Genomic DNA, 25,160 nt, shown 5'->3' with positions numbered 1-25,160 from the left:
CTTGTCCAAATAGTCTCCATCTCCTTTTTCCCAAATCATGGAGGTTCCTTGGCTCTTTTACCTTGTCCAAATACTCACCATCTCCTTTTCACCACATCATGGAGGTTCCTTGGCCCTTTTGCCTTCTCCAAATACTCACCAACTCCTTTTCACCACATCATGGAGGTTCCTTGGCTCTTTTGCCTTGTCCAAATACTCACCATCTCCTTTTCACCACATCATGGAGGTTCCATCGCTCTTTTACCTTGTCCAAATACTCACCATCTCCTTTTTCCCACATCATGGAGGTTCCTTGGCTCTTTTGCCTTGTCCAAATACTCACCAACTCCTTTTCACCACATCATGGAGGTTCCTTGGCCCTTTTGCCTTCTCCAAATACTCACCAACTCCTTTTCACCACATCATGGAGGTTCCTTGGCTCTTTTACCTTGTCCAAACACTCACCAACTCCTTTTCACCACATCATGGAGGTTCCATCGCTCTTTTACCTTGTCCAAATACTCACCATCTCCTTTTTCCCACATCATGGAGGTACCTTGGCTCTTTTGCCTTGTCCAAATACTCACCATCTCCTTTTCATCACATCATGGAGGTTCCTTCGCTCTTTTGCCTTGTCCAAATACTCACCATCTCCTTTTTCCAACATCATGGAGGTTCCTTGGCCCTTGTGCCTTGTCCAAATACTCACCATCTCCTTTTCATCACATCATGGAGGTTCCTTGGCCCTTTTGCCTTGTCCAAATACTCACCATCTCCTTTTTCCCACATTATGGAGGTTCCTTGGCCCTTTTGCCCTGTCCAAATACTCACCATCTCCTTTTTCCCACATCATGGAGGTTCCTTGACCCTTTTGCCCTGTCCAAACACTCACCATCTCCTTTTCACCACATCATGGAGGTTCCTTGGCCCTTTTGCACTGTCCAAATACTCACCATCTCCTTTTTCCCACATCATGGAGGTTCCTTGGCCCTTTTGCCCTGTCCAAACACTCACCATCTCCTTTTCCCCACATCATGGAGGTTCCTTCGCTCTTTTGCCTTGTCCAAATACTCACCATCGCCTTTTTCCCACATCATGGAGGTTCCTTGGCCCTTGTGCCTTGTCCAAATACTCACCATCTCCTTTTCATTACATCATGGAGGTTCCTTGGCTCTTTTGCCTTGTCCAAATACTCACCATCTCCTTTTTCCCACATCATGGAGGTTCCTTGGCCCTTTTGCCTTGTCCAAATACTCACCATCTCCTTTTCATCACATCATGGAGGTTCCTTGGCTCTTTTGCCTTGTCCAAATACTCACCATCTCCTTTTCACCACGTCATGGAGGTTCCATCGCTCTTTTGCCTTGTCCAAATACTCACCATCTCCTTTTCACCACATCATGGAGGTTCCTTGGCCCTTTTGCACTGTCCAAATACTCACCATCTCCTTTTTCCCACATCATGGAGGTTCCTTGGCCCTTTTGCCCTGTCCAAACACTCACCATCTCCTTTTCACCACATCATGGAGGTTCCTTGGCCCTTTTGCACTGTCCAAATACTCACCATCTCCTTTTTCCCACATCATGGAGGTTCCTTGGCCCTTTTGCCCTGTCCAAACACTCACCATCTCCTTTTCCCCACATCATGGAGGTTCCTTGGCCCTTTTGCCTTGTCCAAATACTCACCATCTCCTTTTTCCCACATCATGGAGGTTCCTTGGCCCTTTTGCCCTGTCCAAACACTCACCATCTCCTTTTCCCCACATCATGGAGGTTCCTTGGCCCTTTTGCCTTGTCCAAATACTCACCAACTCCTTTTCCCCACATCATGGAGGTTCCTTGGCTCTTTTACCTTGTCCAAATACTCACCATCTCCTTTTTCCCACATCATGGAGGTTCCTTGGCCCTTTTGCCCTGTCCAAATACTCACCATCTCCTTTTTCCCACATCATGGAGGTTCCTTGGCTCTTTTGCCTTGTCCAAACACTCACCATCTCCTATTTCCCACATCATGGAAGTTCCTGTCCTGTATTGCCTTGTCCAAATACTCACCATCTCCTTTTCATCACATCATGGAGGTTCCTTGGCTCTTTTGCCTTGTCCAAATACTCAACATCTCCTTTTTCCCACATCATGGAGGTTCCTTGGCTCTTTTGCCTTGTCCAAACACTCACCATCTCCTATTTCCCACATCATGGAGGTTCCTGTCCTCTATTGCCTTGTCCAAATACTCACCATCTCCTTTTCCCCACATCATGGAGGTTCCTTCGCTCTTTTACCTTGTCCAAATACTCACCATCTCCTTTTCATCACATCATGGAGGTTCCTTGGCTCTTTTGCCTTGTCCAAATACTCACCATCTCCTTTTCCCCACATCATGGAGGTTCCTTGGCTCTTTTGCCTTGTCCAAACACTCACCATCTCCTTTTCCCCACATCATGGAGGTTCCTTGGCCCTTTTGCCTTGTCCAAACACTCACCATCTCCTTTTCCCCGCATCATGGAGGTTCCTTGGCCCTTTTGCCTTGTCCAAACACTCACCATCTCCTTTTTCCCACATCATGGAGGTTCCTTGGCCCCTTTGCCCTGTCCAAATACTCACCATCTCCTTTTTCCCACATCATGGAGGTTCCTTGGCCCTTTTGCCCTGTCCAAATACTCACCATCTCCTTTTTCCCACATCATGGAGGTTCCTTGGCTCTTTTGCCTTGTCCAAACACTCACCATCTGCTATTTCCCACATCATGGAGGTTCCTGTCCTCTATTGCCTTGTCCAAATACTCACCATCTCCTTTTCATCACATCATGGAGGTTCCTTGGCTCTTTTGCCTTGTCCAAATACTCACCATCTCCTTTTTCCCACATCATGGAGGTTCCTTGGCTCTTTTGCCTTGTCCAAACACTCACCATCTCCTTTTCCCCACATCATGGAGGTTCCTTGGCTCTTTTGCCTTGTCCAAACACTCACCATCTCCTTTTCCCCACATCATGGAGGTTCCTTGGCCCTTTTGCCTTGTCCAAACACTCACCATCTCCTTTTCCCCGCATCATGGAGGTTCCTTGGCCCTTTTGCCTTGTCCAAACACTCACCATCTCCTTTTTCCCACATCATGGAGGTTCCTTGGCCCCTTTGCCCTGTCCAAATACTCACCATCTCCTTTTTCCCACATCATGGAGGTTCCTTGGCCCTTTTGCCTTGTCCAAATACTCACCATCTCCTTTTCATCACATCATGGAGGTTCCTTGGCTCTTTTGCCTTGTCCAAATACTCACCATCTCCTTTTTCCCACATCATGGAGGTTCCTTGGCTCTTTTGCCTTGTCCAAACACTCACCATCTCCTATTTCCCACATCATGGAGGTTCCTGTCCTCTATTGCCTTGTCCAAATACTCACCGTCTCCTTTTCCCCACATCATGGAGGTTCCTTTGCTCTTTTACCTTGTCCAAATACTCACCATCTCCTTTTCATCACATCATGGAGGTTCCTTGGCTCTTTTACCTTGTCCAAATACTCACCATCTCCTTTTCACCACATCATGGAGGTTCCTTGGCACTTTTGCCTTGTCCAAATACTCACCATCTCCTTTTCCCCACATCATGGAGGTTCCTTGGCTCTTTTGCCTTGTCCAAATACTCACCATCTCCTTTTCCGCCCATCATGGAGGTTCCTTGGCCCTTTTACCTTGTCCAAATACTCACCATCTCCTTTTCCGCACATCATGGAGGTTCCTTGGCTCTTTTACCTTGTCCAAATACTCACCATCTCCTTTTCACCACATCATGGAGGTTCCTTGGCCCTTTTTCCTTGTCCAAATACTCACCATCTCCTTTTCACCACATCATGGAGGTTCCTTGGCCCTTTTGCCTTGTCCAAACACTCACCATCTCCTTTTCACCACATCATGGAGGTTCCATCGCTCTTTTGCCTTGTCCAAATACTCACCATCTCCTTTTCACCACATCATGGAGGTTCCTTGGCCCTTTTGCCCTGTCCAAACACTCACCATCTCCTTTTTCCCACATCATGGAGGTTCCTTGGTACTTTTGCCTTGTCCAAATACTCAACATCTCCTTTTCACCACATCATGGAGGTTCCTTGGCCCTTTTGACCTGTCCAAACACACACCATCTCCTTTTTCCCACATCATGGAGGTTCCTTGGCCCTTTTGCCCTGTCCAAACACTCACCATCTCCTTTTCCCCACATCATGGAGGTTCCTTGGCTCTTTTGCCTTGTCCAAATACTCACCAACTCCTTTTCCCCACATCATGGAGGTTCCTTGGCTCTTTTCCCTTGTCCAAATACTCACCATCTCCTTTTTCCCACATCATGGAGGTTCCTTGGCCCTTTTGCCCTGTCCAAATACTCACCATCTCCTTTTTCCCACATCATGGAGGTTCCTTGGCTCTTTTGCCTTGCCCAAACACTCACCATCTGCTATTTCCCACATCATGGAGGTTCCTGTCCTCTATTGCCTTGTCCAAATACTCACCATCTCCTTTTCATCACATCATGGAGGTTCCTTGGCTCTTTTGCCTTGTCCAAATACTCACCATCTCCTTTTTCCCACATCATGGAGGTTCCTTGGCTCTTTTGCCTTGCCCAAACACTCACCATCTCCTATTTCTCACATCATGGAGGTTCCTGTCCTCTACTGCCTTGTCCAAATACTCACCGTCTCCTTTTCCCCACATCATGGAGGTTCCTTTGCTCTTTTACCTTGTCCAAATACTCACCATCTCCTTTTCATCACATCATGGAGGTTCCTTGGCTCTTTTACCTTGTCCAAATACTCACCATCTCCTTTTCACCACATCATGGAGGTTCCTTGGCACTTTTGCCTTGTCCAAATACTCACCATCTCCTTTTCCCCACATCATGGAGGTTCCTTGGCTCTTTTGCCTTGTCCAAATACTCACCATCTCCTTTTCCGCCCATCATGGAGGTTCCTTGGCCCTTTTGCCTTGTCCAAACACTCACCATCTCCTTTTCACCACATCATGGAGGTTCCTTGGCCCTTTTGCCTTCTCCAAATACTCACCAACTCCTTTTCACCACATCATGGAGGTTCCTTGGCTCTTTTACCTTGTCCAAACACTCACCAACTCCTTTTCACCACATCATGGAGGTTCCATCGCTCTTTTACCTTGTCCAAATACTCACCATCTCCTTTTTCCCACATCATGGAGGTACCTTGGCCCTTTTGCCTTGTCCAAATACTCACCATCTCCTTTTCATCACATCATGGAGGTTCCTTCGCTCTTTTGCCTTGTCCAAATATTCACCATCTCCTTTTTCCAACATCATGGAGGTTCCTTGGCCCTTGTGCCTTGTCCAAATACTCACCATCTCCTTTTCATCACATCATGGAGGTTCCTTGGCCCTTTTGCCTTGTCCAAATACTCACCATCTCCTTTTTCCCACATTATGGAGGTTCCTTGGCCCTTTTGCCCTGTCCAAATACTCACCATCTCCTTTTTCCCACATCATGGAGGTTCCTTGGCCCTTTTGCCCTGTCCAAACACTCACCATCTCCTTTTCACCACATCATGGAGGTTCCTTGGCCCTTTTGCACTGTCCAAATACTCACCATCTCCTTTTTCCCACATCATGGAGGTTCCTTGGCCCTTTTGCCCTGTCCAAACACTCACCATCTCCTTTTCCCCACATCATGGAGGTTCCTTCGCTCTTTTGCCTTGTCCAAATACTCACCATCGCCTTTTTCCCACATCATGGAGGTTCCTTGGCCCTTGTGCCTTGTCCAAATACTCACCATCTCCTTTTCATTACATCATGGAGGTTCCTTGGCTCTTTTGCCTTGTCCAAATACTCACCATCTCCTTTTTCCCACATCATGGAGGTTCCTTGGCTCTTTTGCCTTGTCCAAATACTCACCATCTCCTTTTTCCCACATCATGGAGGTTCCTTCGCTCTTTTGCCTTGTCCAAATACTCACCATCTCCTTTTTCCCACATCATGGAGGTTCCTTGGCCCTTTTGCCTTGTCCAAATACTCACCATCTCCTTTTCATCACATCATGGAGGTTCCATCGCTCTTTTGCCTTGTCCAAATACTCACCATCGCCTTTTTCCCACATCATGGAGGTTCCTTGGCCCTTGTGCCTTGTCCAAATACTCACCATCGCCTTTTCACCACATCATGGAGGTTCCTTGGCTCTTTTGCCTTGTCCAAATACTCACCATCTCCTTTTTTCCACATCATGGAGGTTCCTTGGCTCTTTTGCCTTGTCCAAATACTCACCATCTCCTTTTCACCACGTCATGGAGGTTCCTTGGCTCTTTTGCCTTGTCCAAATACTCACCATCTCCTTTTCATCACATCATGGAGGTTCCTTGGCTCTTTTACCTTGTCCAAATACTCACCATCTCCTTTTCACCACATCATGGAGGTTCCTTGGCACTTTTGCCTTGTCCAAATACTCACCATCTCCTTTTCCCCACATCATGGAGGTTCCTTGGCTCTTTTGCCTTGTCCAAATACTCACCATCTCCTTTTCCGCCCATCATGGAGGTTCCTTGGCCCTTTTGCCTTGTCCAAACACTCACCATCTCCTTTTCACCACATCATGGAGGTTCCTTGGCCCTTTTGCCTTCTCCAAATACTCACCAACTCCTTTTCACCACATCATGGAGGTTCCTTGGCTCTTTTACCTTGTCCAAACACTCACCAACTCCTTTTCACCACATCATGGAGGTTCCATCGCTCTTTTACCTTGTCCAAATACTCACCATCTCCTTTTTCCCACATCATGGAGGTACCTTGGCCCTTTTGCCTTGTCCAAATACTCACCATCTCCTTTTCATCACATCATGGAGGTTCCTTCGCTCTTTTGCCTTGTCCAAATATTCACCATCTCCTTTTTCCAACATCATGGAGGTTCCTTGGCCCTTGTGCCTTGTCCAAATACTCACCATCTCCTTTTCATCACATCATGGAGGTTCCTTGGCCCTTTTGCCTTGTCCAAATACTCACCATCTCCTTTTTCCCACATTATGGAGGTTCCTTGGCTCTTTTGCCTTGTCCAAATACTCACCATCTCCTTTTCATTACATCATGGAGGTTCCTTGGCTCTTTTGCCTTGTCCAAATACTCACCATCTCCTTTTTCCCACATCATGGAGGTTCCTTGGCTCTTTTGCCTTGTCCAAATACTCACCATCTCCTTTTCACCACGTCATGGAGGTTCCATCGCTCTTTTGCCTTGTCCAAATACTCACCATCTCCTTTTCACCACATCATGGAGGTTCCTTGGCCCTTTTGCACTGTCCAAATACTCACCATCTCCTTTTTCCCACATCATGGGGGTTCCTTGGCCCTTTTGCCCTGTCCAAACACTCACCATCTCCTTTTTCCCACATCATGGAGGTTCCTTGGCCCATTTGCCTTGTCCAAATACTCACCATCTCCTTTTCCCCACATCATGGAGGTTCCTTGGCCCTTTTGCCCTGTCCAAACACTCACCATCTCCTTTTCACCACATCATGGAGGTTCCTTGGCCCTTTTGCACTGTCCAAATACTCACCATCTCCTTTTTCCCACATCATGGAGGTTCCTTGGCCCTTTTGCCCTGTCCAAACACTCACCATCTCCTTTTCCCCACATCATGGAGGTTCCTTGGCCCTTTTGCCTTGTCCAAATACTCACCATCTCCTTTTTCCCACATCATGGAGGTTCCTTGGCCCTTTTGCCCTGTCCAAACACTCACCATCTCCTTTTCCCCACATCATGGAGGTTCCTTGGCCCTTTTGCCTTGTCCAAATACTCACCAACTCCTTTTCCCCACATCATGGAGGTTCCTTGGCTCTTTTACCTTGTCCAAATACTCACCATCTCCTTTTTCCCACATTATGGAGGTTCCTTGGCCCTTTTGCCCTGTCCAAATACTCACCATCTCCTTTTTCCCACATCATGGAGGTTCCTTGGCCCTTTTGCCCTGTCCAAACACTCACCATCTCCTTTTCACCACATCATGGAGGTTCCTTGGCCCTTTTGCACTGTCCAAATACTCACCATCTCCTTTTTCCCACATCATGGAGGTTCCTTGGCCCTTTTGCCCTGTCCAAACACTCACCATCTCCTTTTCCCCACATCATGGAGGTTCCTTCGCTCTTTTGCCTTGTCCAAATACTCACCATCGCCTTTTTCCCACATCATGGAGGTTCCTTGGCCCTTGTGCCTTGTCCAAATACTCACCATCTCCTTTTCATTACATCATGGAGGTTCCTTGGCTCTTTTGCCTTGTCCAAATACTCACCATCTCCTTTTTCCCACATCATGGAGGTTCCTTGGCCCTTTTGCCTTGTCCAAATACTCACCATCTCCTTTTTCCCACATCATGGAGGTTCCTTGGCCCTTTTGCCCTGTCCAAACACTCACCATCTCCTTTTCCCCACATCATGGAGGTTCCTTGGCCCTTTTGCCTTGTCCAAATACTCACCAACTCCTTTTCCCCACATCATGGAGGTTCCTTGGCTCTTTTACCTTGTCCAAATACTCACCATCTCCTTTTTCCCACATCATGGAGGTTCCTTGGCCCTTTTGCCCTGTCCAAATACTCACCATCTCCTTTTTCCCACATCATGGAGGTTCCTTGGCTCTTTTGCCTTGTCCAAACACTCACCATCTCCTATTTCCCACATCATGGAAGTTCCTGTCCTGTATTGCCTTGTCCAAATACTCACCATCTCCTTTTCATCACATCATGGAGGTTCCTTGGCTCTTTTGCCTTGTCCAAATACTCAACATCTCCTTTTTCCCACATCATGGAGGTTCCTTGGCTCTTTTGCCTTGTCCAAACACTCACCATCTCCTATTTCCCACATCATGGAGGTTCCTGTCCTCTATTGCCTTGTCCAAATACTCACCATCTCCTTTTCCCCACATCATGGAGGTTCCTTCGCTCTTTTACCTTGTCCAAATACTCACCATCTCCTTTTCATCACATCATGGAGGTTCCTTGGCTCTTTTGCCTTGTCCAAATACTCACCATCTCCTTTTCCCCACATCATGGAGGTTCCTTGGCTCTTTTGCCTTGTCCAAACACTCACCATCTCCTTTTCCCCACATCATGGAGGTTCCTTGGCCCTTTTGCCTTGTCCAAACACTCACCATCTCCTTTTCCCCGCATCATGGAGGTTCCTTGGCCCTTTTGCCTTGTCCAAACACTCACCATCTCCTTTTTCCCACATCATGGAGGTTCCTTGGCCCCTTTGCCCTGTCCAAATACTCACCATCTCCTTTTTCCCACATCATGGAGGTTCCTTGGCCCTTTTGCCCTGTCCAAATACTCACCATCTCCTTTTTCCCACATCATGGAGGTTCCTTGGCTCTTTTGCCTTGTCCAAACACTCACCATCTGCTATTTCCCACATCATGGAGGTTCCTGTCCTCTATTGCCTTGTCCAAATACTCACCATCTCCTTTTCATCACATCATGGAGGTTCCTTGGCTCTTTTGCCTTGTCCAAATACTCACCATCTGCTATTTCCCACATCATGGAGGTTCCTGTCCTCTATTGCCTTGTCCAAATACTCACCATCTCCTTTTCATCACATCATGGAGGTTCCTTGGCTCTTTTGCCTTGTCCAAATACTCACCATCTCCTTTTTCCCACATCATGGAGGTTCCTTGGCCCTTTTGCCTTGTCCAAATACTCACCATCTCCTTTTCATCACATCATGGAGGTTCCTTGGCTCTTTTGCCTTGTCCAAATACTCACCATCTCCTTTTCCCCACATCATGGAGGTTCCATCGCTCTTTTGCCTTGTCCAAATACTCACCATCTCCTTTTCACCACATCATGGAGGTTCCTTGGCCCTTTTGCACTGTCCAAATACTCACCATCTCCTTTTTCCCACATCATGGAGGTTCCTTGGCCCTTTTGCCCTGTCCAAACACTCACCATCTCCTTTTTCCCACATCATGGAGGTTCCTTGGCCCATTTGCCTTGTCCAAATACTCACCATCTCCTTTTCCCCACATCATGGAGGTTCCTTGGCCCTTTTGCCCTGTCCAAACACTCACCATCTCCTTTTCACCACATCATGGAGGTTCCTTGGCCCTTTTGCACTGTCCAAATACTCACCATCTCCTTTTTCCCACATCATGGAGGTTCCTTGGCCCTTTTGCCCTGTCCAAACACTCACCATCTCCTTTTCCCCACATCATGGAGGTTCCTTGGCCCTTTTGCCTTGTCCAAATACTCACCATCTCCTTTTTCCCACATCATGGAGGTTCCTTGGCCCTTTTGCCCTGTCCAAACACTCACCATCTCCTTTTCCCCACATCATGGAGGTTCCTTGGCCCTTTTGCCTTGTCCAAATACTCACCAACTCCTTTTCCCCACATCATGGAGGTTCCTTGGCTCTTTTACCTTGTCCAAATACTCACCATCTCCTTTTTCCCACATCATGGAGGTTCCTTGGCCCTTTTGCCCTGTCCAAATACTCACCATCTCCTTTTTCCCACATCATGGAGGTTCCTTGGCTCTTTTGCCTTGTCCAAACACTCACCATCTCCTATTTCCCACATCATGGAAGTTCCTGTCCTGTATTGCCTTGTCCAAATACTCACCATCTCCTTTTCATCACATCATGGAGTTTCCTTGGCTCTTTTGCCTTGTCCAAATACTCAACATCTCCTTTTTCCCACATCATGGAGGTTCCTTGGCTCTTTTGCCTTGTCCAAACACTCACCATCTCCTATTTCCCACATCATGGAGGTTCCTGTCCTCTATTGCCTTGTCCAAATACTCACCATCTCCTTTTCCCCACATCATGGAGGTTCCTTCGCTCTTTTACCTTGTCCAAATACTCACCATCTCCTTTTCATCACATCATGGAGGTTCCTTGGCTCTTTTGCCTTGTCCAAATACTCACCATCTCCTTTTCCCCACATCATGGAGGTTCCTTGGCTCTTTTGCCTTGTCCAAACACTCACCATCTCCTTTTCCCCACATCATGGAGGTTCCTTGGCCCTTTTGCCTTGTCCAAACACTCACCATCTCCTTTTCCCCGCATCATGGAGGTTCCTTGGCCCTTTTGCCTTGTCCAAACACTCACCATCTCCTTTTTCCCACATCATGGAGGTTCCTTGGCCCCTTTGCCCTGTCCAAATACTCACCATCTCCTTTTTCCCACATCATGGAGGTTCCTTGGCCCTTTTGCCCTGTCCAAATACTCACCATCTCCTTTTTCCCACATCATGGAGGTTCCTTGGCTCTTTTGCCTTGTCCAAACACTCACCATCTGCTATTTCCCACATCATGGAGGTTCCTGTCCTCTATTGCCTTGTCCAAATACTCACCATCTCCTTTTCATCACATCATGGAGGTTCCTTGGCTCTTTTGCCTTGTCCAAATACTCACCATCTCCTTTTTCCCACATCATGGAGGTTCCTTGGCTCTTTTGCCTTGTCCAAACACTCACCATCTCCTATTTCCCACATCATGGAGGTTCCTGTCCTCTATTGCCTTGTCCAAATACTCACCGTCTCCTTTTCCCCACATCATGGAGGTTCCTTCGCTCTTTTACCTTGTCCAAATACTCACCATCTCCTTTTCATCACATCATGGAGGTTCCTTGGCTCTTTTGCCTTGTCCAAATACTCACCATCTCCTTTTCCCCACATCATGGAGGTTCCTTGGCTCTTTTGCCTTGTCCAAACACTCACCATCTCCTTTTCCCCACATCATGGAGGTTCCTTGGCCCTTTTGCCTTGTCCAAACACTCACCATCTCCTTTTCCCCGCATCATGGAGGTTCCTTGGCCCTTTTGCCTTGTCCAAACACTCACCATCTCCTTTTTCCCACATCATGGAGGTTCCTTGGCCCCTTTGCCCTGTCCAAATACTCACCATCTCCTTTTTCCCACATCATGGAGGTTCCTTGGCCCTTTTGCCCTGTCCAAATACTCACCATCTCCTTTTTCCCACATCATGGAGGTTCCTTGGCTCTTTTGCCTTGTCCAAACACTCACCATCTGCTATTTCCCACATCATGGAGGTTCCTGTCCTCTATTGCCTTGTCCAAATACTCACCATCTCCTTTTCATCACATCATGGAGGTTCCTTGGCTCTTTTGCCTTGTCCAAATACTCACCATCTGCTATTTCCCACATCATGGAGGTTCCTGTCCTCTATTGCCTTGTCCAAATACTCACCATCTCCTTTTCATCACATCATGGAGGTTCCTTGGCTCTTTTGCCTTGTCCAAATACTCACCATCTCCTTTTTCCCACATCATGGAGGTTCCTTGGCCCTTTTGCCTTGTCCAAATACTCACCATCTCCTTTTCATCACATCATGGAGGTTCCTTGGCTCTTTTGCCTTGTCCAAATACTCACCATCTCCTTTTCCCCACATCATGGAGGTTCCATCGCTCTTTTGCCTTGTCCAAATACTCACCATCTCCTTTTCACCACATCATGGAGGTTCCTTGGCCCTTTTGCACTGTCCAAATACTCACCATCTCCTTTTTCCCACATCATGGAGGTTCCTTGGCTCTTTTGCCTTGTCCAAACACTCACCATCTGCTATTTCCCACATCATGGAGGTTCCTGTCCTCTATTGCCTTGTCCAAATACTCACCATCTCCTTTTCATCACATCATGGAGGTTCCTTGGCTCTTTTGCCTTGTCCAAATACTCACCATCTGCTATTTCCCACATCATGGAGGTTCCTGTCCTCTATTGCCTTGTCCAAATACTCACCATCTCCTTTTCATCACATCATGGAGGTTCCTTGGCTCTTTTGCCTTGTCCAAATACTCACCATCTCCTTTTTCCCACATCATGGAGGTTCCTTGGCCCTTTTGCCTTGTCCAAATACTCACCATCTCCTTTTCATCACATCATGGAGGTTCCTTGGCTCTTTTGCCTTGTCCAAATACTCACCATCTCCTTTTCCCCACATCATGGAGGTTCCATCGCTCTTTTGCCTTGTCCAAATACTCACCATCTCCTTTTCACCACATCATGGAGGTTCCTTGGCCCTTTTGCACTGTCCAAATACTCACCATCTCCTTTTTCCCACATCATGGAGGTTCCTTGGCCCTTTTGCCCTGTCCAAACACTCACCATCTCCTTTTTCCCACATCATGGAGGTTCCTTGGCCCATTTGCCTTGTCCAAATACTCACCATCTCCTTTTCCCCACATCATGGAGGTTCCTTGGCCCTTTTGCCCTGTCCAAACACTCACCATCTCCTTTTCACCACATCATGGAGGTTCCTTGGCCCTTTTGCACTGTCCAAATACTCACCATCTCCTTTTTCCCACATCATGGAGGTTCCTTGGCCCTTTTGCCCTGTCCAAACACTCACCATCTCCTTTTCCCCACATCATGGAGGTTCCTTGGCCCTTTTGCCTTGTCCAAATACTCACCATCTCCTTTTTCCCACATCATGGAGGTTCCTTGGCCCTTTTGCCCTGTCCAAACACTCACCATCTCCTTTTCCCCACATCATGGAGGTTCCTTGGCCCTTTTGCCTTGTCCAAATACTCACCAACTCCTTTTCCCCACATCATGGAGGTTCCTTGGCTCTTTTACCTTGTCCAAATACTCACCATCTCCTTTTTCCCACATCATGGAGGTTCCTTGGCCCTTTTGCCCTGTCCAAATACTCACCATCTCCTTTTTCCCACATCATGGAGGTTCCTTGGCTCTTTTGCCTTGTCCAAACACTCACCATCTCCTATTTCCCACATCATGGAAGTTCCTGTCCTGTATTGCCTTGTCCAAATACTCACCATCTCCTTTTCATCACATCATGGAGTTTCCTTGGCTCTTTTGCCTTGTCCAAATACTCAACATCTCCTTTTTCCCACATCATGGAGGTTCCTTGGCTCTTTTGCCTTGTCCAAACACTCACCATCTCCTATTTCCCACATCATGGAGGTTCCTGTCCTCTATTGCCTTGTCCAAATACTCACCATCTCCTTTTCCCCACATCATGGAGGTTCCTTCGCTCTTTTACCTTGTCCAAATACTCACCATCTCCTTTTCATCACATCATGGAGGTTCCTTGGCTCTTTTGCCTTGTCCAAATACTCACCATCTCCTTTTCCCCACATCATGGAGGTTCCTTGGCTCTTTTGCCTTGTCCAAACACTCACCATCTCCTTTTCCCCACATCATGGAGGTTCCTTGGCCCTTTTGCCTTGTCCAAACACTCACCATCTCCTTTTCCCCGCATCATGGAGGTTCCTTGGCCCTTTTGCCTTGTCCAAACACTCACCATCTCCTTTTTCCCACATCATGGAGGTTCCTTGGCCCCTTTGCCCTGTCCAAATACTCACCATCTCCTTTTTCCCACATCATGGAGGTTCCTTGGCCCTTTTGCCCTGTCCAAATACTCACCATCTCCTTTTTCCCACATCATGGAGGTTCCTTGGCTCTTTTGCCTTGTCCAAACACTCACCATCTGCTATTTCCCACATCATGGAGGTTCCTGTCCTCTATTGCCTTGTCCAAATACTCACCATCTCCTTTTCATCACATCATGGAGGTTCCTTGGCTCTTTTGCCTTGTCCAAATACTCACCATCTCCTTTTTCCCACATCATGGAGGTTCCTTGGCTCTTTTGCCTTGTCCAAACACTCACCATCTCCTATTTCCCACATCATGGAGGTTCCTGTCCTCTATTGCCTTGTCCAAATACTCACCGTCTCCTTTTCCCCACATCATGGAGGTTCCTTTGCTCTTTTACCTTGTCCAAATACTCACCATCTCCTTTTCATCACATCATGGAGGTTCCTTGGCTCTTTTACCTTGTCCAAATACTCACCATCTCCTTTTCACCACATCATGGAGGTTCCTTGGCACTTTTGCCTTGTCCAAATACTCACCATCTCCTTTTCCCCACATCATGGAGGTTCCTTGGCTCTTTTGCCTTGTCCAAATACTCACCATCTCCTTTTCCGCCCATCATGGAGGTTCCTTGGCCCTTTTACCTTGTCCAAATACTCACCATCTCCTTTTCCGCACATCATGGAGGTTCCTTGGCTCTTTTACCTTGTCCAAATACTCACCATCTCCTTTTCACCACATCATGGAGGTTCCTTGGCCCTTTTTCCTTGTCCAAATACTCACCATCTCCTTTTCACCACATCATGGAGGTTCCTTGGCCCTTTTGCCTTGTCCAAACACTCACCATCTCCTTTTCACCACATCATGGAGGTTCCATCGCTCTTTTGCCTTGTCCAAATACTCACCATCTCCTTTTCACCACATCATGGAGGTTCCTTGGCCCTTTTGCCCTGTCCAAACACTCACCATCTCCTTTTTCCCACATCATGGAGGTTCCTTGGTACTTTTGCCTTGTCCAAATACTCAACATCTCCTTTTCACCACATCATGGAGGTTCCTTGGCCCTTTTGACCTGTCCAAACACACACCATCTCCTTTTTCCCACATCATGGAGGTTCCTTGGCCCTTTTGCCCTGTCCAAACACTCACCATCTCCTTTTCCCCACATCATGGAGGTTCCTTGGCTCTTTTGCCTTGTCCAAATACTCACCAACTCCTTTTCCCCACATCATGGAGGTTCCTTGGCTCTTTTCCCTTGTCCAAATACTCACCATCTCCTTTTTCCCACATCATGGAGGTTCCTTGGCCCTTTTGCCCTGTCCAAATACTCACCATCTCCTTTTTCCCACATCATGGAGGTTCCTTGGCTCTTTTGCCTTGCCCAAACACTCACCATCTGCTATTTCCCACATCATGGAGGTTCCTGTCCTCTATTGCCTTGTCCAAATACTCATCATCTCCTTTTCATCACATCATGGAGGTTCCTTGGCTCTTTTGCCTTGTCCAAATACTCACCATCTCCTTTTTCCCACATCATGGAGGTTCCTTGGCTCTTTTGCCTTGTCCAAACACTCACCATCTCCTATTTCCCACATCATGGAGGTTCCTGTCCTCTATTGCCTTGTCCAAATACTCACCGTCTCCTTTTCCCCACATCATGGAGGTTCCTTTGCTCTTTTACCTTGTCCAAATACTCACCATCTCCTTTTCATCACATCATGGAGGTTCCTTGGCTCTTTTACCTTGTCCAAATACTCACCATCTCCTTTTCACCACATCATGGAGGTTCCTTGGCACTTTTGCCTTGTCCAAATACTCACCATCTCCTTTTCCCCACATCATGGAGGTTCCTTGGCTCTTTTGCCTTGTCCAAATACTCACCATCTCCTTTTCCGCCCATCATGGAGGTTCCTTGGCCCTTTTGCCCTGTCCAAACACTCACCATCTCCTTTTCCCCACATCAAGGAGGTTCCTTGGCCCTTTTGACTTGTCCAAATACTCACCATCTCCTTTTTCCCACATCATGGAGGTTCCTTTGCTCTTTTACCTTGTCCAAATACTCACCATCTCCTTTTCATCACATCATGGAGGTTCCTTGGCTCTTTTACCTTGTCCAAATACTCACCATCTCCTTTTCCCCACATCATGGAGGTTCCTTGGCTCTTTTGCCTTGTCCAAATACTCACCAACTCCTTTTCCCCACATCATGGAGGTTCCTTGGCTCTTTTCCCTTGTCCAAATACTCACCATCTCCTTTTTCCCACATCATGGAGGTTCCTTGGCCCTTTTGCCCTGTCCAAATACTCACCATCTCCTTTTTCCCACATCATGGAGGTTCCTTGGCTCTTTTGCCTTGCCCAAACACTCACCATCTGCTATTTCCCACATCATGGAGGTTCCTGTCCTCTATTGCCTTGTCCAAATACTCACCATCTCCTTTTCATCACATCATGGAGGTTCCTTGGCTCTTTTGCCTTGTCCAAATACTCACCATCTCCTTTTTCCCACATCATGGAGGTTCCTTGGCTCTTTTGCCTTGTCCAAACACTCACCATCTCCTATTTCCCACATCATGGAGGTTCCTGTCCTCTATTGCCTTGTCCAAATACTCACCGTCTCCTTTTCCCCACATCATGGAGGTTCCTTTGCTCTTTTACCTTGTCCAAATACTCACCATCTCCTTTTCATCACATCATGGAGGTTCCTTGGCTCTTTTACCTTGTCCAAATACTCACCATCTCCTTTTCACCACATCATGGAGGTTCCTTGGCACTTTTGCCTTGTCCAAATACTCACCATCTCCTTTTCCCCACATCATGGAGGTTCCTTGGCTCTTTTGCCTTGTCCAAATACTCACCATCTCCTTTTCCGCCCATCATGGAGGTTCCTTGGCCCTTTTGCCCTGTCCAAACACTCACCATCTCCTTTTCCCCACATCAAGGAGGTTCCTTGGCCCTTTTGACTTGTCCAAATACTCACCATCTCCTTTTTCCCACATCATGGAGGTTCCTTTGCTCTTTTACCTTGTCCAAATACTCACCATCTCCTTTTCACCACATCATGGAGGTTCCTTGGCACTTTTGCCTTGTCCAAATACTCACCATCTCCTTTTCCCCACATCATGGAGGTTCCTTGGCTCTTTTACCTTGTCCAAATACTCACCATCTCCTTTTTCCCACATCATGGAGGTTCCTTGGCTCTTTTGCCTTGTCCAAACACTCACCATCTCCTATTTCCCACATCATGGAGGTTCCTGTCCTCTATTGCCTTGTCCAAATACTCACCATCTCCTTTTCATCACATCATGGAGGTTCCTTGGCTCTTTTGCCTTGTCCAAATACTCACCATCTCCTTTTTCCCACATCATGGAGGTTCCTTGGCTCTTTTGCCTTGTCCAAACACTCACCATCTCCTATTTCCCACATCATGGAGGTTCCTGTCCTCTATTGCCTTGTCCAAATACTCACCGTCTCCTTTTCCCCACATCATGGAGGTTCCTTTGCTCTTTTACCTTGTCCAAATACTCACCATCTCCTTTTCATCACATCATGGAGGTTCCTTGGCTCTTTTACCTTGTCCAAATACTCACCATCTCCTTTTCACCACATCATGGAGGTTCCTTGGCACTTTTGCCTTGTCCAAATACTCACCATCTCCTTTTCCCCACATCATGGAGGTTCCTTGGCTCTTTTGCCTTGTCCAAATACTCACCATCTCCTTTTCCGCCCATCATGGAGGTTCCTTGGCCCTTTTACCTTGTCCAAATACTCACCATCTCCTTTTCCGCACATCATGGAGGTTCCTTGGCTCTTTTACCTTGTCCAAATACTCACCATCTCCTTTTCACCACATCATGGAGGTTCCTTGGCCCTTTTGCCTTGTCCAAATACTCACCATCTCCTTTTCACCACATCATGGAGGTTCCTTGGCCCTTTTGCCTTGTCCAAACACTCACCATCTCCTTTTCACCACATCATGGAGGTTCCATCGCTCTTTTGCCTTGTCCAAATACTCACCATCTCCTTTTCACCACATCATGGAGGTTCCTTGGCCCTTTTGCACTGTCCAAATACTCACCATCTCCTTTTTCCCACATCATGGAGGTTCCTTGGCCCTTTTGCCCTGTCCAAACACTCACCATCTCCTTTTCCCCACATCATGGAGGTTCCTTGGCCCTTTTGCCTTGTCCAAATACTCACCATCTCCTTTTTCCCACATCATGGAGGTTCCTTTGCTCTTTTACCTTGTCCAAATACTCACCATCTCCTTTTCATCACATCATGGAGGTTCCTTGGCTCTTTTACCTTGTCCAAATACTCACCATCTCCTTTTCACCACATCATGGAGGTTCCTTGGCACTTTTGCCTTGTCCAAATACTCACCATCTCCTTTTCCCCACATCATGGAGGTTCCTTGGCTCTTTTGCCTTGTCCAAATACTCACCATCTCCTTTTCCGCCCATCATGGAGGTTGCTTGGCCCTTTTACCTTGTCCAAATACTCACCATCTCCTTTTCCGCACATCATGGAGGTTCCTTGGCTCTTTTACCTTGTCCAAATACTCACCATCTCCTTTTCACCACATCATGGAGGTTCCTTGGCCCTTTTGCCTTGTCCAAATACTCACCATCTCCTTTTCACCACATCATGGAGGTTCCTTGGCCCTTTTGCCTTGTCCAAACACTCACCATCTCCTTTTCACCACATCATGGAGGTTCCATCGCTCTTTTGCCTTGTCCAAATACTCACCATCTCCTTTTCACCACATCATGGAGGTTCCTTGGCCCTTTTGCACTGTCCAAATACTCACCATCTCCTTTTTCCCACATCATGGAGGTTCCTTGGCCCTTTTGCCCTGTCCAAACACTCACCATCTCCTTTTTCCCACATCATGGAGGTTCCTTGGTCCTTTTGCCTTGTCCAAATACTCAACATCTCCTTTTCACCACATCATGGAGGTTCCTTGGCCCTTTTGACCTGTCCAAACACACACCATCTCCTTTTTCCCACATCATGGAGGTTCCTTGGCCCTTTTGCCCTGTCCAAACACTCACCATCTCCTTTTCCCCACATCATGGAGGTTCCTTGGCTCTTTTGCCTTGTCCAAATACTCACCAACTCCTTTTCCCCACATCATGGAGGTTCCTTGGCTCTTTTACCTTGTCCAAATACTCACCATCTCCTTTTTCCCACATCATGGAGGTTCCTTGGCCCTTTTGCCCTGTCCAAATACTCACCATCTCCTTTTTCCCACATCATGGAGGTTCCTTGGCTCTTTTGCCTTGTCCAAACACTCACCATCTCCTATTTCCCACATCATGGAGGTTCCTGTCCTCTATTGCCTTGTCCAAATACTCACCATCTCCTTTTCATCACATCATGGAGGTTCCTTGGCTCTTTTGCCTTGTCCAAATACTCACCATCTCCTTTTTCCCACATCATGGAGGTTCCTTGGCTCTTTTGCCTTGTCCAAACACTCACCATCTCCTATTTCCCACATCATGGAGGTTCCTGTCCTCTATTGCCTTGTCCAAATACTCACCGTCTCCTTTTCCCCACATCATGGAGGTTCCTTTGCTCTTTTACCTTGTCCAAATACTCACCATCTCCTTTTCATCACATCATGGAGGTTCCTTGGCTCTTTTGCCTTGTCCAAATACTCACCATCTCCTTTTCACCACATCATGGAGGTTCCTTGGCTCTTTTACCTTGTCCAAACACTCACCATCTCCTTTTCACCACATCATGGAGGTTCCTGTCATCTTTTGCCTTGTCCAAATACTCACCATCTCCTTTTCACCACATCATGGAGGTTCCTTGGCCATTTTGCCTTGTCCAAACACTCACCAACTCCTTTTCCCCACATCATGGAGGTTCCTTGGCCCTTTTGCCTTGTCCAAATACTCACCATCTCCTTCTCACCACATCATGGAAGTTCCTTGGCCCTTTTGCCCTGTCCAAATACTCACCATCTCCTTTTCACCACATCATGGAGGTTCCTTGGCCCTTTTGCCTTGTCCAAATACTCACCAACTCCTTTTCACCACATCATGGAGGTTCTTTGGCCCTTTTGCCTTGTCCAAATACTCACCAACTCCTTTTCACCACATCATGGAGGTTCCTTGGCCCTTTTGCCTTGTCCAAATACTCACCATCTCCTTTTCCCCACATCATGGAGGTTCCATCGCTCTTTTACCTTATCCAAATACTCACCAACTCCTTTTTCCCACATCATGGAGGTTCCTTGGCCCTTTTGCCTTGTCCAAATACTCACCATCTCCTTTTCATCACATCATGGAGGTTCCTTGGCTCTTTTGCCTTGTCCAAATACTCACCATCTCCTTTTTCCCACATCATGGAGGTTCCTTGGCTCTTTTGCCTTGTCCAAACACTCACCATCTCCTATTTCCCACATCATGGAGGTTCCTGTCCTCTATTGCCTTGTCCAAATACTCACCGTCTCCTTTTCCCCACATCATGGAGGTTCCTTTGCTCTTTTACCTTGTCCAAATACTCACCATCTCCTTTTCATCACATCATGGAGGTTCCTTGGCTCTTTTACCTTGTCCAAATACTCACCATCTCCTTTTCACCACATCATGGAGGTTCCTTGGCACTTTTGCCTTGTCCAAATACTCACCATCTCCTTTTCCCCACATCATGGAGGTTCCTTGGCTCTTTTGCCTTGTCCAAATACTCACCATCTCCTTTTCCGCCCATCATGGAGGTTCCTTGGCCCTTTTACCTTGTCCAAATACTCACCATCTCCTTTTCCGCACATCATGGAGGTTCCTTGGCTCTTTTACCTTGTCCAAATACTCACCATCTCCTTTTCCGCACATCATGGAGGTTCCTTGGCTCTTTTACCTTGTCCAAACACTCACCATCTCCTTTTCCGCCCATCATGGAGGTTCCTTGGCCCTTTTACCTTGTCCAAATACTCACCATCTCCTTTTCCGCCCATCATGGAGGTTCCTTGGCCCTTTTACCTTGTCCAAATACTCACCATCTCCTTTTCCGCACATCATGGAGGTTCCTTGGCTCTTTTACCTTGTCCAAATACTCACCATCTCCTTTTCACCACATCATGGAGGTTCCTTGGCCCTTTTGCCTTGTCCAAATACTCACCATCTCCTTTTCACCACATCATGGAGGTTCCTTGGCCCTTTTGCCTTGTCCAAACACTCACCATCTCCTTTTCACCACATCATGGAGGTTCCATCGCTCTTTTGCCTTGTCCAAATACTCACCATCTCCTTTTCACCACATCATGGAGGTTCCTTGGCCCTTTTGCACTGTCCAAATACTCACCATCTCCTTTTTCCCACATCATGGAGGTTCCTTGGCCCTTTTGCCCTGTCCAAACACTCACCATCTCCTTTTCCCCACATCATGGAGGTTCCTTGGCCCTTTTGCCTTGTCCAAATACTCACCATCTCCTTTTTCCCACATCATGGAGGTTCCTTTGCTCTTTTACCTTGTCCAAATACTCACCATCTCCTTTTCATCACATCATGGAGGTTCCTTGGCTCTTTTACCTTGTCCAAATACTCACCATCTCCTTTTCACCACATCATGGAGGTTCCTTGGCACTTTTGCCTTGTCCAAATACTCACCATCTCCTTTTCCCCACATCATGGAGGTTCCTTGGCTCTTTTGCCTTGTCCAAATACTCACCATCTCCTTTTCCGCCCATCATGGAGGTTGCTTGGCCCTTTTACCTTGTCCAAATACTCACCATCTCCTTTTCCGCACATCATGGAGGTTCCTTGGCTCTTTTACCTTGTCCAAATACTCACCATCTCCTTTTCACCACATCATGGAGGTTCCTTGGCCCTTTTGCCTTGTCCAAATACTCACCATCTCCTTTTCACCACATCATGGAGGTTCCTTGGCCCTTTTGCCTTGTCCAAACACTCACCATCTCCTTTTCACCACATCATGGAGGTTCCATCGCTCTTTTGCCTTGTCCAAATACTCACCATCTCCTTTTCACCACATCATGGAGGTTCCTTGGCCCTTTTGCACTGTCCAAATACTCACCATCTCCTTTTTCCCACATCATGGAGGTTCCTTGGCCCTTTTGCCCTGTCCAAACACTCACCATCTCCTTTTTCCCACATCATGGAGGTTCCTTGGCCCTTTTGCCTTGTCTAAATACTCACCATCTCCTATTCCCCACATCATGGAGGTTCCTGTCCTCTATTGCCTTGTCCAAATACTCACCATCTCCTTTTCCCCACATCATGGAGGTTCCTTGGCTCTTTTGCCTTGTCCAAATACTCACCATCTCCTTTTCATCACATCATGGAGGTTCCTTGGCTCTTTTGCCTTGTCCAAATACTCACCATCTCCTTTTCCCCACATCATGGAGGTTCCTTGGCCCTTTTGCCTTGTCCAAATACTCACCATCTCCTTTTCCCCACATCATGGAGGTTCCTGTCCTCTATTGCCTTGTCCAAATACTCACCATCTCCTTTTCATCACATCATGGAGGTAACTTCGCTCTTTTACCTTGTCCAAACACTCACCATCTCCTTTTCCCCACATCATGGAGGTTCCTTGGCCCTTTTGCCTTGTCCAAATACTCACCATCTCCTATTTCCCACATCATGGAGGTTCCTGTCCTCTATTGCCTTGTCCAAATACGCACCATCTCCTTTTCCCCACATCATGGAGGTAACTTCGCACTTTTACCTTGTCCAAACACTCACCATCTCCTTTTCCCCACATCATGGAGGTTCCTTGGCCCTTTTGCCCTGTCCAAACACTCACCATCTCCTTTTCCCCACATCATGGAGGTTCCTTGGCCCTTTTGCCTTGTCTAAATACTCACCATCTCCTTTTTCCCACATCATGGAGGTTCCTTGGCTCTTTTGCCTTGTCCAAATACTCACCATCTCCTTTTCCCCACATCATGGAGGTTCCTTGGCTCTTTTGCCTTGTCCAAATACTCACCATCTCCTTTTCATCACATCATGGAGGTTCCTTGGCTCTTTTGCCTTGTCCAAATACTCACCATCTCCTTTTCCCCACATCATGGAGGTTCCTTGGCCCTTTTGCCTTGTCCAAATACTCACCATCTCCTATTTCCCACATCATGGAGGTTCCTGTCCTCTATTGCCTTGTCCAAACACTCACCATCTCCTTTTCCCCACATCATGGAGGTTCCTTGGCTCTTTTACCTTTTCCAAATACTCACCATCTCCTTTTCACCACATCATGGAGGTTCCTTGGCTCTTTTACCTTGTCCAAACACTCACCATCTCCTTTTCACCACATCATGGAGGTTCCTTGGCTATTTTACCTTGTCCAAACAGTCTCCATCTCCTTTTCACCACATCATGGAGGTTCCTTGGCTCTTTTACCTTGTCCAAACACTCACCATCTCCTTTTCACCATATCATGGAGGTTCCTTGGCCCTTTTGCCCTGTCCAAATACTCACCATCTCCTTTTCCCCACATCATGGAGGTTCCTTGGCCCTTTTGCCCTGTCCAAATACTCACCATCTCCTTTTCCCCACATCATGGAGGTTCCTTGGCCCTTTTGCCCTGAACAAATACTCACCATCTCCTTTTCATAACATCATGGAGGTTCCTTGGCTCTTTTACCTTGTCCAAACACTCACCATCTCCTTTTCACCACATCATGGAGGTTCCTTGGCTCTTTTACCTTGTCCAAACACTCACCATCTCCTTTTCACCACATCATGGAGGTTCCTTGGCTATTTTACCTTGTCCAAACAGTCTCCATCTCCTTTTCACCATATCATGGAGGTTCCTTGGCCCTTTTGCCTTGTCCAAACACTCACCATCTCCTTTTCACCATATCATGGAGGTTCCTTGGCCCTTTTGCCCTGTCCAAATACTCACCATCTCCTTTTCCCCACATCATGGAGGTAACTTCGCTCTTTTACCTTGTCCAAACACTCACCATCTCCTTTTCCCCACATCATGGAGGTTCCTTGGCCCTTTTGCCCTGTCCAAACACTCACCATCTCCTTTTCCCCACATCATGGAGGTTCCTTGGCCCTTTTGCCTTGTCTAAATACTCACCATCTCCTTTTCCCCACATCATGGAGGTTCCTGTCCTCTATTGCCTTGTCCAAATACTCACCATCTCCTTTTCCCCACATCATGGAGGTTCCTTGGCTCTTTTGCCTTGTCAAAATACTCACCGTCTCCTTTTCCCCACATCATGGAGGTTCCTTGGCTCTTTTGCCTTGTCCAAATACTCACCATCTCCTTTTCATCACATCATGGAGGTTCCTTGGCCCTTTTGCCTTGTCGAAATACTCACCATCTCCTTTTCCCCACATCATGGAGGTTCCTTGGCTCTTTTGCCTTGTCCAAACACTCACCATCTCCTTTTCCCCACATCATGGAGGTTCCTTGGCTCTTTTACCTTGTCCAAATACTCACCATCTCCTTTTCACCACATCATGGAGGTTCCTTGGCTCTTTTACCTTGTCCAAACACTCACCATCTCCTTTTCACCACATCATGGAGGTTCCTTGGCTATTTTACCTTGTCCAAACAGTCTCCATCTCCTTTTCACCATATCATGGAGGTTCCTTGGCCCTTTTGCCTTGTCCAAACACTCACCATCTCCTTTTCCCCACATCATGGAGGTTCCTTGGCCCTTTTGCCTTGTCCAAACACTCACCATCTCCTTTTCACCATATCATGGAGGTTCCTTGGCTCTTTTGCCTTGTCCAAATACTCACCATCTCCTTTTCATCACATCATGGAGGTTCCTTGGCTCTTTTACCTTGTCCAAACACTCACCATCTCCTTTTCACCACATCATGGAGGTTCCTTGGCTCTTTTACCTTGTCCAAACACTCACCATCTCCTTTT

Source organism: Natrix helvetica (genome assembly GCF_964273705.1).
Source record: "Natrix helvetica genome assembly, chromosome: 16".
In the NCBI taxonomy this organism is placed as follows: Eukaryota; Metazoa; Chordata; class Lepidosauria; order Squamata; family Natricidae; genus Natrix; species Natrix helvetica.
This window is presented reverse-complemented; position numbering follows the sequence as displayed.